General features: G+C 40.6%; 1 long non-coding RNA gene across 1 annotated transcript in view; it reads right to left on the bottom strand.

The window, feature by feature from the left end:
- Positions 1–7,660: 7,660 nt before the first annotated feature.
- The window catches only part of LOC133452310 (uncharacterized), a 56,316-nt gene continuing 48,733 nt past the window's right edge, over positions 7,661–15,243 (bottom strand). The window contains exons 3-4 of the long non-coding RNA XR_009783246.1: positions 9,166–9,249; positions 7,661–8,971 (exon numbers count right to left, since the gene is read on the bottom strand). This is a non-coding gene — a long non-coding RNA (uncharacterized LOC133452310). The remainder of the gene's footprint in view (positions 8,972–9,165; positions 9,250–15,243) is intronic.

Genomic DNA, 15,243 nt, shown 5'->3' with positions numbered 1-15,243 from the left:
CTAGGTTTTTCTAGGAAATTGTGACATAAACAAAGCCAATGAATACAAACTTTATCAGTCTTAAAATGAATGGGATCAATCATGGCCCAACCTGTACTTTGGAGAGCCAAGAACAGATCCAGCTGTACTAGACAAAACAATGCAAAGCACAATGATGACAATGACCTTCTTATGGCCTCAGATAAGGGATTAGTGTCCATACTGGTTCTACTGGACCTCAGATAAGGGATTAGTGTCCATACTGGTTCTACTGGACCTCAGATAAGGGATTAGTGTCCATACTGGTTCTACTGGACCTCAGATAAGGGATTAGTGTCCATACTGGTTCTACTGGACCTCAGATAAGGGATTAGTGTCCATACTGGTTCTACTGGACCTCAGATAAGGGATTAGTGTCCATACTGGTTCTACTGGACCTCAGATCAGGGATTAGTGTCCATACTGGTTCTACTGGACCTCATACTGGTTCTACTGGACCTCAGATAAGGGATTAGTGTCCATACTGGTTCTACTGGACCTCTGATAAGGGATTAGTGTCCATACTGGTTCTACTGGACCTCAGATAAGGGATTAGTGTCCATACTGGTTCTACTGGACCTCAGTGCTGCTTTTGACACTATAGATCATGGCATTTTACTGCACAGGTTAGAGCATGTTTTTGGGATTAAAGGGACAGCTCTACGTTGGTTTAAATCATATCTATCTGACAGGTTCCAGTTTGTTCATGTACATGAGGTTTCTTCAGAACAGTCAAGGGTCTGTTATGGTGTTCCGCAGGGTTCAGTGCTAGGGCCAATCTTGTTCAGTTTATACATGCAGCCGTTGGGAAGTATAATCCAGAATCACGGCATACACTTTCATTGCTATGCTGATGATACGCAGCTCTACTTGTCTATGAAGCCGGATGAGACAGAACCGTTAGTTAAACTTCAGGCATGTCTTAGGGACATCAAGGACTGGATGTCCAGAAATTTCCTGCTTCTAAATTCAGATAAAACAGAGGTTATCATTCTTGGTCCAGAGCATCTTAGGAAGGGATTAGATGGTGTTGCGATGGCTTCCAGTGCAACTGTGAGAAACCTTGGTGTTGTTTTCGATCAGGATTTGTCGTTTAACCATATATTAATGAGGTTTGTAAAATAGCATTTTTCCATCTCCGTAATATTGTTGGTCATAAAGGAATTACTGTAACTGCTCCCTTAACTCGAACACTCTGGTTAAGGCTTTTCCTTTCGACAGCCACCTAACCTCTGTATGTAGAAGAAGGCGCTTGTAATCGGCATCCATGTCCTCGCACAATAGTTCAAACATCCGCGAATTCAGGGCATGGGCTTTGATGTAGTTAATGACCCGTATTGTGTTGTTCAGGACTGTGTGGAGTTCAGGGGACATTTTCTTACTTGCCAGCATCTCACGGTGAATCATGCAGTGAGTCGACTCACATTCCGGCGCCACTTCTTTCAGCTTGGCAGTGAACCCGGACAACCGGCCAGTCATCGCGGCAGCCCCGTCAGTACAGACCCCGACACAAAACGCCCAATCCAGTTTGCCTGCAGCGTATTTTTTCAACACTCGGAGCCGGTGATTGAGCTCGGAAGTGAAAGACAACAGAGTAAATCTTCATGCACCTCATCTTGATACACATATCGGACGTACACTAACATCATTGCTTTATTTTCCACATCAGTAGATTCGTCCACTTGTAGGCTATTGCATACCACGGAAATGCTTTTATTCTGTCCAGCAATTGTCCCTCAATATCCTCGGCAATATCATCAATTCTCCTGGCAACAGTATTGTTGGAAAGTGGAACCTTTCCCACTATGCCAGCTGCTTTTTCCCCCAAAAGTTCGAGGCAGATGTCTTTTGCAGCGGGCAGTATTAGCTCCTCTCCAATTGTAAAGGGCTTTTTAACTTTTGCAATCCGGTGAGCAACGAGATATGAAGCCCTCGTTGCAGCGACGTTAGCTGATGTTGTGGCCTTTAAAACTTGCTTCTGCAAATCTAACTCCCATTTTTTCCTTTCGAAAAAATCCACTGGTTTGTCTTTGAGAGAAGGATGTTTTGTATTTAAGTGTCTTTGGAGCTTGGATGGGTTCATTGCTTCGTTGGCGAGCGTTTCTCCACATAAAATACATAGTGGGTTTGGCGCCTCCAAATCGCCCGTTGCAACAAATCCGTATTTTATATACATAATGTCGTACTTGCGATTAAAGCTTTTGCTTTTCTTTTTGGTAGGATTTTCCACTTGTTCATCACTATTTCTTTTACTCGAACAACCAGTAAAGAAACGGCTCATGGAGGTTTGCTGAGGTCCGCTCATCTCTGCAGCAGACTGAACCTAACCTGCATAGCACCTGTGCATGGCGCTGTTCAGTCCGGTCGGGTACCAGAACTTATTGTCCGCCAAGCCATGACAGGGCTGCCACTCAAAGAAACACATTTCGATTTATACAAGTTTTGGATGAAATTATATGAAAAAAAAATGCAAAAATTGTTTTCTTAAATTTACTTTAATTATGTGGCAAATGATAATAAACACGAGAAAGATGGTACTTCAATGAAAGATAGATATTTTATTCAACTTTGCTGCTGTTCATACAAAAAGTAAATAAAAAAACCAAGGACAGGCACAGTGATCAGTCAGACATAAATCCATAAATAAATAAACCTCTGTCCATTATTTTTCATTTTTTAAGGACAGGCAAATGTGTTATATAAAAGATAAATGATAAAATAAAATAAAACGTCTCGTATTTTTTCTCCATCAAGTGGGTAAATGGGTTCTGGATGGCAGGACGTTCTCTGGGTTGAACTGGTATCATTTGTTGAAACCCGTCAGCATCAACCATGGAGAGCTGCTCGTATCACAGATCAACATGCAGTATTGATCAGTGAGCGCAGTCGCCTGTTGCAGGAACACGTCTGCTTCTTTTGCAGAAAGGGGTCAATGGTGGCTCTTCATCGCTCTGCATGCATTTAATTTAAAATACTTTTGTCAGGCACAGTCAGGCATAACGTTAAAGCTCTCTTTTAAAGCAAAAATATGCTTAATAACTTACCAAGGCGAGTCTCTTCAAATGCTCGTGCATTACCAACGTGCTCCCGTGATAAGCAAGGTCTCCTTTGCAAACCTTGCAAGTCTTCTTTTTACACGCCGTATCCAGGCTAAAATGCTCCCGAACTTTTGAAGTTTTGTTACCCGCAGCTGCGCTGAGACGCAAAAAAAAAAAAAAAAAAAAAAAGGCTGCGCTGAGACGTCGTGCTGCGCGGCTGTCGGCAGAGATTGAATGAGGTGAAGTGAAGTGAGATGCCTCACTCCATTGGGAAAAAAAACGTCTGGTGACAATTGCCGACAATTTTGATTATCGCTTTTTGTCGACAACGTCGACGAATCGTTGCTGCCCTAATTATGATCGGAGCACAAGCCATTTCACGGCCCAGTAGTAACAGCTCTGCGGCCCGGTACCGGTCCGGGGACCGGGGGGTTGGGAATCACGGCACTAGAAGGCAAATAAATGCATTTAAATTCAGTAATTCATGTGTCCTCTAGAGCAGTGGTCCCCAACCCCCGGAACCCGGCCCGGTACCGGGCCTTGGGTCATCTGGTACCGGGCCGCACAGAGAGAAAAAATAATTTCTGTAGCATCCCCTGATGATGGATGACTCTCAAACTGATGGTTCACGATGTTTTTATTCCTTGGATGTACCGTACAATAAATACACTGCAAACACACCGTAAGAGCTATAAAGGAATAAAATAGAGTCAGTCTTTCTACATTCATATAAGTTTCATTTAACTTAAATACAGACCGACACAGCTGCTGCTCGCTCGCTCGGTAATAACAGCTACAGGCTGATTTATGGTTCCGCGTTACAACTACGCAGAGCCTACGGCGTAGGCTACGCCGTCGATTTAACACGGTACCATAAATCAGGCCTACCGTTAACCACAATACATGAATAACCATGACAGCCAAACTCAATATGTACATAAATACGGGATAACATTTGCAAAGAAAACAAATCCTGATCAGCAGGTGCTTTTTGTGTCAGTTAGGCTCCACTTTAGCATTCCCGACACTAGTTTAGTCTTGCAGATACACTTTTTACTGCCTTAAAACTTTTACCATTAAAGTCTGAAGCGCTGGATGTTTACAATGTCTCGACGAGGCGCCTTCAAAATAAAAGCACTAAATATCGGTCTCCTTAATAAATAAAATAAAAGCCTGGCTTTAAATAACGTTAATGAGACATAAAAACACATTTATAGAAATACTCATATTAAAGGTAATTTACAATTTCCATTATTTTATTCTATTTTTTCGAAAATTATGTTTTATTATTATTCATTATTATTATTACTATAGAGAAAATATCACAGTTTTTAATGCCGATCTTGTCATATTTCGTTTTTATCAATTACACCTTTAGATTGGGCCGTGAAAATATTGTCAGACATTAAACCGGTCCGCGGTTCAGAAAAGGTTGGGGACCACTGTACTAGAGGGAAAATAAGTAATTCTAATGCAGTAATTTATATGTCCACTAGAGGGCAAATAAATGCATTTAAATGCAGTAACTTGTATGTCCACTAGAGGGAACATAAATATATTTAAATGCAGTAATTCATGTGTCCACTAGAGGGCAAATAAATGCATTTAAATGCAGTAACTTATATATCCACTAGAGGCAAAATAAAGTCATTTAAATGCAGTAATTTATGTGTCCATTAGAGGGCAAATACATGTATTTAAATGCAGTAATTTATGTGTCCACTAGAGGGCAAATAAATGCATTTAAATGCAGTGATTTATGTGTCTACTAGAGGGCAAATACATGTGTTTAAATGCAGTATTTTTATGTCCACTAGAGGGCAAATAAATGCATTTAATTGTAGTAACTTATATGTCCACTACAGGGCAAATAAGTAATTTTAATGCAGTAATTATTATGTCCACGAGAGGGCAAAAAAATGCATTTAAATGCAGTAACTTATATGTCCACTAGAGGGCAAATAAATGCATTTAAATGCAGTAATTTATATGTCCACTATAGGGCAAATAAGTAATTTTAATTCAGTAATTTATGTGTCCACTAGAGGCAAAATAACGTCATTTAAATGCAGTAATTATTATGTCCACGAGAGGGCAAATAAATGCATTTAAATGCAGTAATTTATGTGACCACTAGAGGAAAAATAAATGCATTTTGATGCAGTAATTTATGTGTCCACTAGAGGGAACATAAATGTATTTAGGGCCAATCCCAATTCTCCTTCACTCGCACTTCTTTTCTTCCCTAAGCCCTAAAAAAGAAGGGGGAGATTTTAGGGCACTTAAGATCTAGGGCACTTGAGATCTAGGGCACTTGGCCCAGGTGCCTGTCCCATTTCTCCTACTCCCCCTCGTTTTCATCCCTAACCTGATCAGGAAGCAGAGAGATAAAAGCTGTTTTAACTTCAGCTGTAGCTCTGTTAATATGGCACTTTATTAAGTTTTAATATTTTTTCCAGGTATAAAGGTAACCTTAAGATCCGAAACCTGGGCTCAGTTTATCCAAATAACGCCTGTTAAGAAATTTGACCCGATGTTTTCGGAGATGAGAAGAGCCACCGCCCCCGGGGAGCAGCAGCAGCTCACAGCCCGAAAACAGACGTGTCACCCGGGTCAGGCTGCTCCGTCAGCCCCGGGAGAGAAACTCTCTCTGGGACGCAGCTCTGTTGAGAATTATGCCGGCTGAAATAAATCATTTAGGAAGATGTTGGTTTAATAGATGAAATCTAACAGTTGTAGCTACGCCTGTTAAGAAATTTGCTCCGAAATTTAGAGATTTCTGCCTGCCTGCTCCGGAGCTTGGGTCCGCGTTAAATCGACGCAGAGCCTACGGCGTAGAGTACGGCGTGCGGCGCGCGTCGCCGCGTACATCGACGCAGACCTTACGGTGTAGGGTACGTAACGTCCGCCGTAGGCTCTGCGTTGGTGTAACGCGGAACCATAAATCCCTTTATTCTGCCGTGATGATCGGCAACTTTATCTGAAAGTGTGTAAATTACCCAGATAACAGCTGGATTACTTTGTGGTTTCTGAAAACTATTATATCAGAAACATCCAAAACAAATCTGACGAGTCACAGGATTATTTCTCACTATTTCTCTGAGACAAGTCTGCCTGTTTGCCTTCGGTCGGCGAGTCAAATCGACGCAGAGCCTACGGCTCATACCCCCTCGCTCGCGAAGTCAGCATCTGAAATCCCTCGATTTGAAGGGGCTGTTCTCAGCCCCTAGCCCTCGTTATGCCCCCTCCCCCTTGGTGAAAAGAGGAATTGGGACACCACTACCTTCACGGGAACGCGCAAAAGTTAGGGTTAGTGAAGAAAACGAGGGCGAGGGGGAGTATTGGGACGCAGCCTTAAATGCAGTAATTAATGTGTCCACTAGAGGGCAAATTAATGCATATGAATATCTTGAAGATGGAGAATGTGTTGGTACATTTTCTATTTTTTTTATAACACCAGCGGTGATGTTTTTAATGAAACAAATTTCATCATCATCCAAATGCTGTGACATTTTTAACTCTGCCACAGGTGAAAGTAGACTGTGCTCATCATTCCTTCTGATAATCTTTTGGAAATCCTGGGAATGGATGTCCATATTACCAAGGGCTTGTGTGAGAGACTGCCCGCGTTCATCTGTCCAGTCTGGAGATATGTCATTCACTTGTACCAATGTCAAGACTTTAACCACTGAATCGCCTTGTGCACATTTCTGTGACAGTTCTTTGAGCAGATTAAGTGCTTCAGTTGGAGACCATTGGTTTTTTTCTACAAGTGTTAGGATCATTTTTGTGGTTTCGGAGTGGGTTTGGATTGAATCTGTGAGCGCTGATAAAAGAAGTTTCAAGCATTCTACTTCCATCTTTGTAATAAACACAGAGCTCCGTTCAATTGCACTCTGCAGTGACGATGTGAGGACGCTCAAGAATTCAACAACAAAAGATTTTCTCAGTGGAGAGCTCATCTCCCATCCATTGTTTAGCGATGAGGACGGCATCAGCATTATACCTTCCAGTCTCATCCAAGAAGTGTATCAAGGTGAGATATAGTGCTTGAGTCAGTGTCAAACTTTCAAAATAATTAAATGCTGATTTGTCAATAGACCCCACCAGGAAGTGCACATGGTCAGAGATGGCTTGTAAGAAAACTCCCTCAGAAGTTTCCAGAGACAGAGCGCTCAGTTCGGTGACGTAGACCTGGGTGTGCTGCAGAGTGCTGAGTGATGGTGGATCAATAATCCATTCACTGAAGAGCAGTTTGTCCAGAACTGGAAGGATCTTCCCCAGCTGATCAGCTGTCAATTCAGTGAGACTCAGATCTGAAACCTCAATGTCACATTTCAAAGAGAGGATTGCTAAAAAATCCTCACTGCTATTATCTGACTCGTAGTCGGCCTCTAATTCATCCAAATGTCCTTTCAGAACTTTTTTCTGCGACTTCTGTAAAATGGTGTGTGTAACTTGTTTTTCGTGCTGCTTTTCAGCTTTGTTCTTAGATTCTTGTAATCTTTGATTAAGCTCTTCTCTTTTTCTTTCATCTTCTCTCTGTAACCTTGCGGATGTGCTGATACACAGGGGCTTCCATTAAAGAGGCCAAGACGGTCAGCGTGGGTCAATCTGCCATTTATTTTACAATGGATAAAACTCTAAAATACCACAGTCAATGAAGGAAAAGAAGATAAACAGACATATCACGGCTGGGGAGCCAACCACTCACTGCCTAGGACACTGGGAGTAAAGTAAATATCAGAAATATCAAAGAAAATAAGTATAAACCTAAACACACATCAAAAGAAAACACCACACTAAATCAAAGTGCCACCACAAACCATATCACCATCTAAGTGAACTCCCAGCGCCTCGACCACACGGTGAATGGAGGACACGGCCAACCGCAACACTCTACATTTTAAAACAGTGAAAGTTTCAGTCCACGGGGCAGAGAGTCAAGAACACAGCCAACTCACACAAAGGACAGAGAGAGACGCAACACTAGAAAACAGGAGAAGACAGAATGTTAAAACTGAAATAACTAAAACTTAAAATACCAAACTAAAATAAACGGCAGTCAGTGCTATGCCTAAAAGTAAAAGAAAGCACTGTTAAAATGTTGTTTGTAGGACGTGTTGTGAGGTTTAAATCATCTTTTACACACCTCTACATTTTAAAACAGTGAAAGTTTCAGTCCTACAAACAGAGAGACCCACAATTAAAATCATTAAAATACAAATACCTCAGGGTGCATATACATGCACCCCTACATTACCCTAACAATAAAACTACTAGACATAAAATCAACCAATGCTAAAAACCCCTAAATGTTCCTTACCGCGGGGCAGAGAGTCAAGAACACAGCCAACTCACACAAAGGACAGAGAGAGAGTGACACCCTGCGTCCAACTGCTGTTAATCAGAGTTCCTGTGTTCCTCTGATTGGTCCCTCCGCTGACCTACTGCTACATCTCCTCTTTTGCTCTTCTTCTCTTCTCATTTCCTCTTCTCTCCTCTTCTCTTTTCCTCTCTTCATCTCTCATTTCCTGTTGATGCCTGACTTCCTTTAGAAAGCAGTATTGACACTTGTACATATTATGGTGGCCAACTTCTCTGAAGTATTCACCTCCATTGAACGCATATACGTACTGACTATGAAAAGTCATTTTATGTATATTATCGAAGTCGCAGCATGGAGGTAGAACTTTAGAACAAATGCAACATCTCAGGCGGTCGCCCATGTTGCATTCTGATGGTGTGTCCCCCATCGTGGCTGACGTGTTCAGAATCAGAATCAGAATCAGAAGCGGAATCATCTTTATTGGCATTGTCCAACAAGGAATTTGACTCCGGTAATTTCGCTCTTTGGTGATAAAATAGAATAAACAATAAAACAAATGTGGAATTTCTATGATACAGAATAAACACTATAAACATTTAAGGTGCAGCAGTTTGAGGTAGAGAGAGAAAAAGAAAAGAAAAGAAAAAGGGACAGTTTTGAATAAAAAATAAACATAACCTATTTACAATTTTACAGGGCAATTATACAAAAAAATACAAAAAGATTATACAAATTATACAAAGAAATACACAGTGAGGGGTGCAGCTGAGTGAGGCAGACCTGGTTGTCAAGGATGGTGCTAGATGGTTTTTTGCACGTGATTCCTCAGTAAGGTGAAGTTTTTCAAATCGAGGCAGTTTCTTCCTGAAAGATGAATATATCAAAATCGACATTACCTTGACATAACATAAACATATGCTATCAATATTTATATATGTGTATCAATTTTTAGTGTGTTTGTGTTAGGGCTGAATGATAAAATAATCTAATTCCGATTTTTTTCCCCCAATATTGCGATTTAATCTGCATTTTTTTTCCTTCAATAAAATTTTATGGATGATTTTAATACTCAAACTAAATTATATACATTTAGTGCAACATTTTCTTACAAAGTCCAGGCATCTTTGTTTTAAGTCTTGCATATTTTAATTTAACCAGTAAATACAATATACTATGGAAGTGAGTAAAATGAGACGAGCAGGGAGTCTCAGTGAACTTTACTTCCTTACAAATCCATCAACACAACTGTAACAGCTCTTCCTTCTATCCCCTTGTAACTCCTCCCATTACCACGCCCAGTGTCCATTCTGAGGTGAGAACTCCACCACACAGCCCCCCCCCCCCCCCTGAACGCTCAGAATAGACATTACGTACAGTACAACCCTCCCCCCAAACAATACTACACCAAGTGTCAATAACCTCTCTTAGGAGGTCTGACCACTCGGCCAAAACGACTATATTTCTCTGCCAAAGGCAACTTGGAAGAGGCATGGGTCGGGGCAGGGGGTACGTCCCCGCCGCCGACGTGGCATTCAAAAGTTATGGCAGGGGGCACGGTGGTAGGTAGGTAGTGCAGCCGTCTCACAGCAAGAAGGTCCTGGGTTCGATTCCCGCCGGGGACGCTGTGGGCCACACCCTGGGTGGGGTTGGAGAAAGGGCCTTTCTGTGTGGAGTTTGCATGTTCTCCCCGTGTTCCCCTCGGTAGCAATGTGAGCTTCCCTCACAAAAACATGCAACAGTCCTGGGCTATACTGCCCCCTCTGGCCAACCGGGGAACAGATGGGGTGGGGGAGGATCCAGCCGGAATAACGTGATCCTTTGTGAAAGATGGTGAAAAGATGCGGCCTGCTCACTCTTCAGGTTAAGGAGGAGACCTGAGCTCAGTGCAGGCCCTCCCTGGGTTGGTAGAGGATGGCAATGCCCAGGACTGTTACTTAGGTAGGATGAAAAAAATGGGGAAGTCGGGGAAAATCGGGGATAAAAAAAAGTTATGGCAGAAAGATGACACCACCAACGAGTCTTTATGTCAAACCATTCAAAAGTTATTGCAGAAAATTGGAACTATCTAACTAAAATATCAACCAATCAGAAAAAGGGGCGGGGCTAATTCATGCCAATGACGGTCAAGTACTCAAAACCGAGTCCGATGACACCACCATTCATGTCAAACCATTCAAAAGTTATGGCAGAAAATAGGGACTCTCAAATATTGCCGATTTTCGTGCATGTACGTCAAACCGTATCGTGGGGCTTGAGGCACAAATTTTTCTAGGGGGCGCTGTTGGGCCACGCCCATTATTTCAAACCATTTAATATAAAATTTTTCACCAGGCTTGGTTTGGTGCAAAATTTGGTGACTTTTGGGGCACGTTTAGGGGGAAAAAAGGACCTAATTTTGTCGGAAGGAAAACGAGGAAAAAAAAAAATCCTACAGATACAATAGGGCCTTCGTACTGTAAGTGCTTGGGCCCTAATTAGTCCAGACAGAGGCTCACATTTTGTAAATGCAGCCCCGGCCGAAGTAGAGAAGATAGAGTCCAGTGTTTTAGTTCCGGGGATTTACAGTCTGGCTCTTGACAGGTGGCCATGGATCCCAGCAGGAAAGCCAAGACTGCTGCTATCGCTCCGTTGGAACTCCTGGGAGCCACGCCGTTCGGACTGAACAATGAGGGAGTATCGGGAGGCGACGGGATCCGACTTTCAGAGCCCACACACACACACACACACACACACACATAATGATATGAATAATGATAATGGCTTTCTATATGTGGTTAGAATTTGGGGTTAAGGTTAGGTTTAGGGTGAGGGTTAGGGTTAGGTTTTAGTGACAAAACATCTAGTTTCGTTTTCAATAGCAGTAGCTGGGAAAGCCATTATCAACCCAAAGAATAATGACAAAAATCTACCGGGTAGACAGTATCTACTCACACCATTCAAGGCTCTGATTACACATGATACATTCCTATTCAGTGGACTGATAGCATTTGAAGCCGCTGGTCCAGATCAGTGGCATATAGCCAGAAAAGAGACATTGGCTGTGCACCAGGAAAGACTGGGTGTGCCAAATTTATTTTCAACAAATCTGGACGTTACACTTCCACAAACATATGACATGCTCTAAAATCAATAATATACAATAAGTATAATAATATATAATAATAATTAATAAAACAACCACCACACTTTATGCGTGTCCTAAAAAAAACATCACAAAAACATAACCACACACACACATTGCTGCCCAATGAAGCAAACATAGTGAACTATAACACTCATGCGCTCATAATAATAATGACTTTGTTTTATATAGCGCCCTTCAAGGCACCCAGAGCTTTACAGAGATCATTATTCATTCATACACATTCTCACCGGTGGTGGTAGCTACGTTTGTAGCCACAGCTGCCCTGCAGACTGACGGAAGCGTGGCTGCAATATCGACCAAACGGCCCCTCCGACCACCACCAAACATTCATACACATTCACGAGGCAAGGTGGGTCAAGTGTCTTGCCCAAGGACACTACGCTCAGAGCCATAACGTGTCCACATGATCAACAAAGCTATTTATAGGCTGAACACGACTATCTGACATTCATCACATATGATTATGTAACAGGTTGGCCTGATGGTTTTATATTGCAAATTAAAGCAGCAGAGTAAAAGACAACCATATTTATGAGGTGCCGTGAAGGACATAATTCTGAATTAAAGCTGCAAGCAGCGATGAACGGGCCCTCGCACTCACGGCCACCGCCCCCCATAAGCATATCAGAAATGACACCACCCACGACTCTCTATGTCAAACCATTCAAAAGTTATAGCAGAAAAGAGGGACAACCAATCAGAAGAAGGGGCGGGGCTAATTCAGGCCAATGAAGGTCAAGGACTCAATACCGAGTCTGATGACACCACCCACGACTCTATGTCAAACCATTCAAAAGTTATGGCAGAAAAAGGTATTCTAGGGGGCGCTGTTGAGCCGTTAGGCCACGCCCATTAATGCAAACCATGAAATATCAAATTTATCACCAGGCCTAACTTGTATGCAAAATTTGGTGACTTTTGGAGAACTATCAAATATGGACCAATCAGATGAAGGGGGGTGCACGTTTTGGCGTCTAGCGTCGCCACGGTAACACATTTGAAAGAGAAAAGTAATGCGTGTAGTCACAGGATGGAGACGCACATTTTGATGTATAACACACCTGGGTGCACGTTACGGTTCGGGCCGTATTAATTGCCGAAGGAATGGCATAAATTGCTCCAAAATTACGCGATTAATTCAGAATGTTCAAAATGGCCGACTTCCTGTTGGGTTTGGGCCATGGCGCCAAGAGACTTTTCTTTTAGTTGCGATATGATACAGGTGTGTAGTGATTTTCGTTCATGTATGTAAAACCGTATTGTGGGGCTTGAGGCACAAAGTTTTCTAGGGGGCGCTGTTGAGCCGTTAGGCCACGCCCATTAATGAAAACCCTTAAATATCACATTTTTCGCCATGCCTGGCTTGTGTGCAAGATTTGGTGACTTTTTGGGCCGTTTAGGGGGAAAAAAGGACCTCCTTTCGTCAGAAGAAGAAAGAAAGAAAGAAAGAAAGAAAGAAAGAAAGAAAGAAAGAAAGAAAGAAAGAAAGAAAGAAAGAAAGAAAGAAAGAAAGAAAGAAAGAAAGAAAGAAAGAAAGAAAGAAAGAAAGAAAGAAAGAAAGAAAGAAAGAGACACACATACAAAGAAAATCATGGCGGTACAGATGAGAGGATAGTAGTTAAAATCAGATCACTCAAATGAACGACGATCATACAGTACAGCTGTATCTCATGAAAATCATCCAGCACCCTCTTTAATAATCATGTCTGCCTCACTCTGCTGCACCTCTCACTCTTGTACTTCCTTTTGTATAATTTTTTGTATTTTTTGTATAATTTGTCTGTTAAAATTGTATATAGGTTATACTATACTTATTCTTATTTTTATTCAGAACTATCCTTCTTTTTATCACTACGTCAAACTGCTGCACCTTAAAATGTTAAAATGTTTATACTGTAGATAGTAATACCACATTTGTTTATTGTTTATTTGTTTATTGTTTATTTTTTTTACTACCAAAGAGCGAAATAACCGAATCAAATTCCTTGTTGGACAATGTTCGAACCTGGCCAATAAAGCTGATTCTGATTCTGATGGTCCAGAATGTATGATATTATATTAATCTATTATACCATATTATATTACATGTTGTTATATCATATTAGCGTACCCAGTAATATAGTATATTGTATTATTATATTGTATGTTGCTTCATTTCATATATTTTTGACTGTATTATATTGTAAAATTATATATCATAGCGATTGCATTATTATATAATTTCATTTATAACACTAATATACAATTCCTCACACACACACACTCCTTCCAAATTTTTCTTTTTTTTCCGTTATGTTTTTTGTTTTAAAGTTTGTTATGTCTGTTATTCAAATATATTAATACATTCATTAATATGCTATACTGTATTTTGTATTGTGTATATTGTGTGTGTGTGTGTGTGTGTGTGTGTGCATGTATATATATATATATATATATATATATATATATATATATATATATATATATATATATATATATATATATGTGTGTGTGTGTGTATACCTGAAGTGTGACTACCTGCAGAACGTATTTTAGCATGAAAGCTTGCATATTTAACGTACATCAAGCATCCTGTATCATAGCTACATGTCTGCCGTTTGTAACAAAGCAAACCGCGTGAAAATCGGTTGAAAATTAAGCAAGTTATAGTTATTTTACTTATGCAGACACCTCCTTCCACAATAGAAGTGAACGCACTAGAGTGAAAGTGATACCGATCCAAGATGGCGGCCTCGCCCGATGTTCTCAGGCAGTCAATGTGGCGCCTCGACCAAGATGGCGGCCGCGCTGAACATCAGCCCCTCCCCCCGCGGGAGCTGCGCGCGCAAACCAACCATAACATTTGTAAATACATATAATATAAACTCCTAAGTATGTGTTCATGTGAGTGTGTATATATAAGGGTGATTATTCAATACGGGGCACTTTTGACTTTTGGAATTTTGAAAAAAAAAAGTTCTTTAATCTCTGTTTTTTCTATTTCAAAAGGTTTATCAATTGGTCTGGAACAAAGATCTTAGCATAGCTTTGATTGTACTTCATGATCATTTTGATATTATGATGCTTTTTTCAAAGTTGTCACAGTAAAATGTCATTACCATCACAAAAACAAAACACTGATTTTAAAACAAAATGATTTGACAAGCAAAGTTTTCACAATCATTCCAGTAAGTACAAAAAATGCTCTTTAAGAATCATGTTCTAAATATTTGTAAGTACATTTAAAATACATTTTAACACCATGTTCTCTCTAACTTTTTAATATATTGCCTCGTCACAACAATGAAATATTGCATACTAATGAGAATATTTGAATTGCAATGCATATTTTTTCAGAAAATGCAAATGTAGACAATTAAACATTACCACAATGATTGAGGTAAAACCCAAGTTAACAAAAAAGCAACATTTTCTGTCAAAAAGTGTATTGTGACGGTAATGACAATGTATTCCGGTAATGACAACATGTTTTGGTAATGACATAAAAATTAACACTGGTGTTTTTTTTGTTGTTTTTTTGACAACAAAGATAAAGAAAACACTACTTTTTAAAAACAACACCTTTTGAACACTTAACCTTCCACTAAAATAATTATTTGGTGAACTACCACAGCATTGCTTATGTAATAATATCTTCTTCGGGCCGGCTGGTTCGATTCTGACATAAAAAAGGATCAAACAAGAGAATTGGCATGCTCAACTCAAATTTCCCA

Source organism: Cololabis saira, chromosome 10 (assembly GCF_033807715.1).
Source record: "Cololabis saira isolate AMF1-May2022 chromosome 10, fColSai1.1, whole genome shotgun sequence".
Lineage (NCBI taxonomy): Eukaryota > Metazoa > Chordata > Actinopteri > Beloniformes > Belonidae > Cololabis > Cololabis saira.
This window is presented reverse-complemented; position numbering and strand designations above follow the sequence as displayed.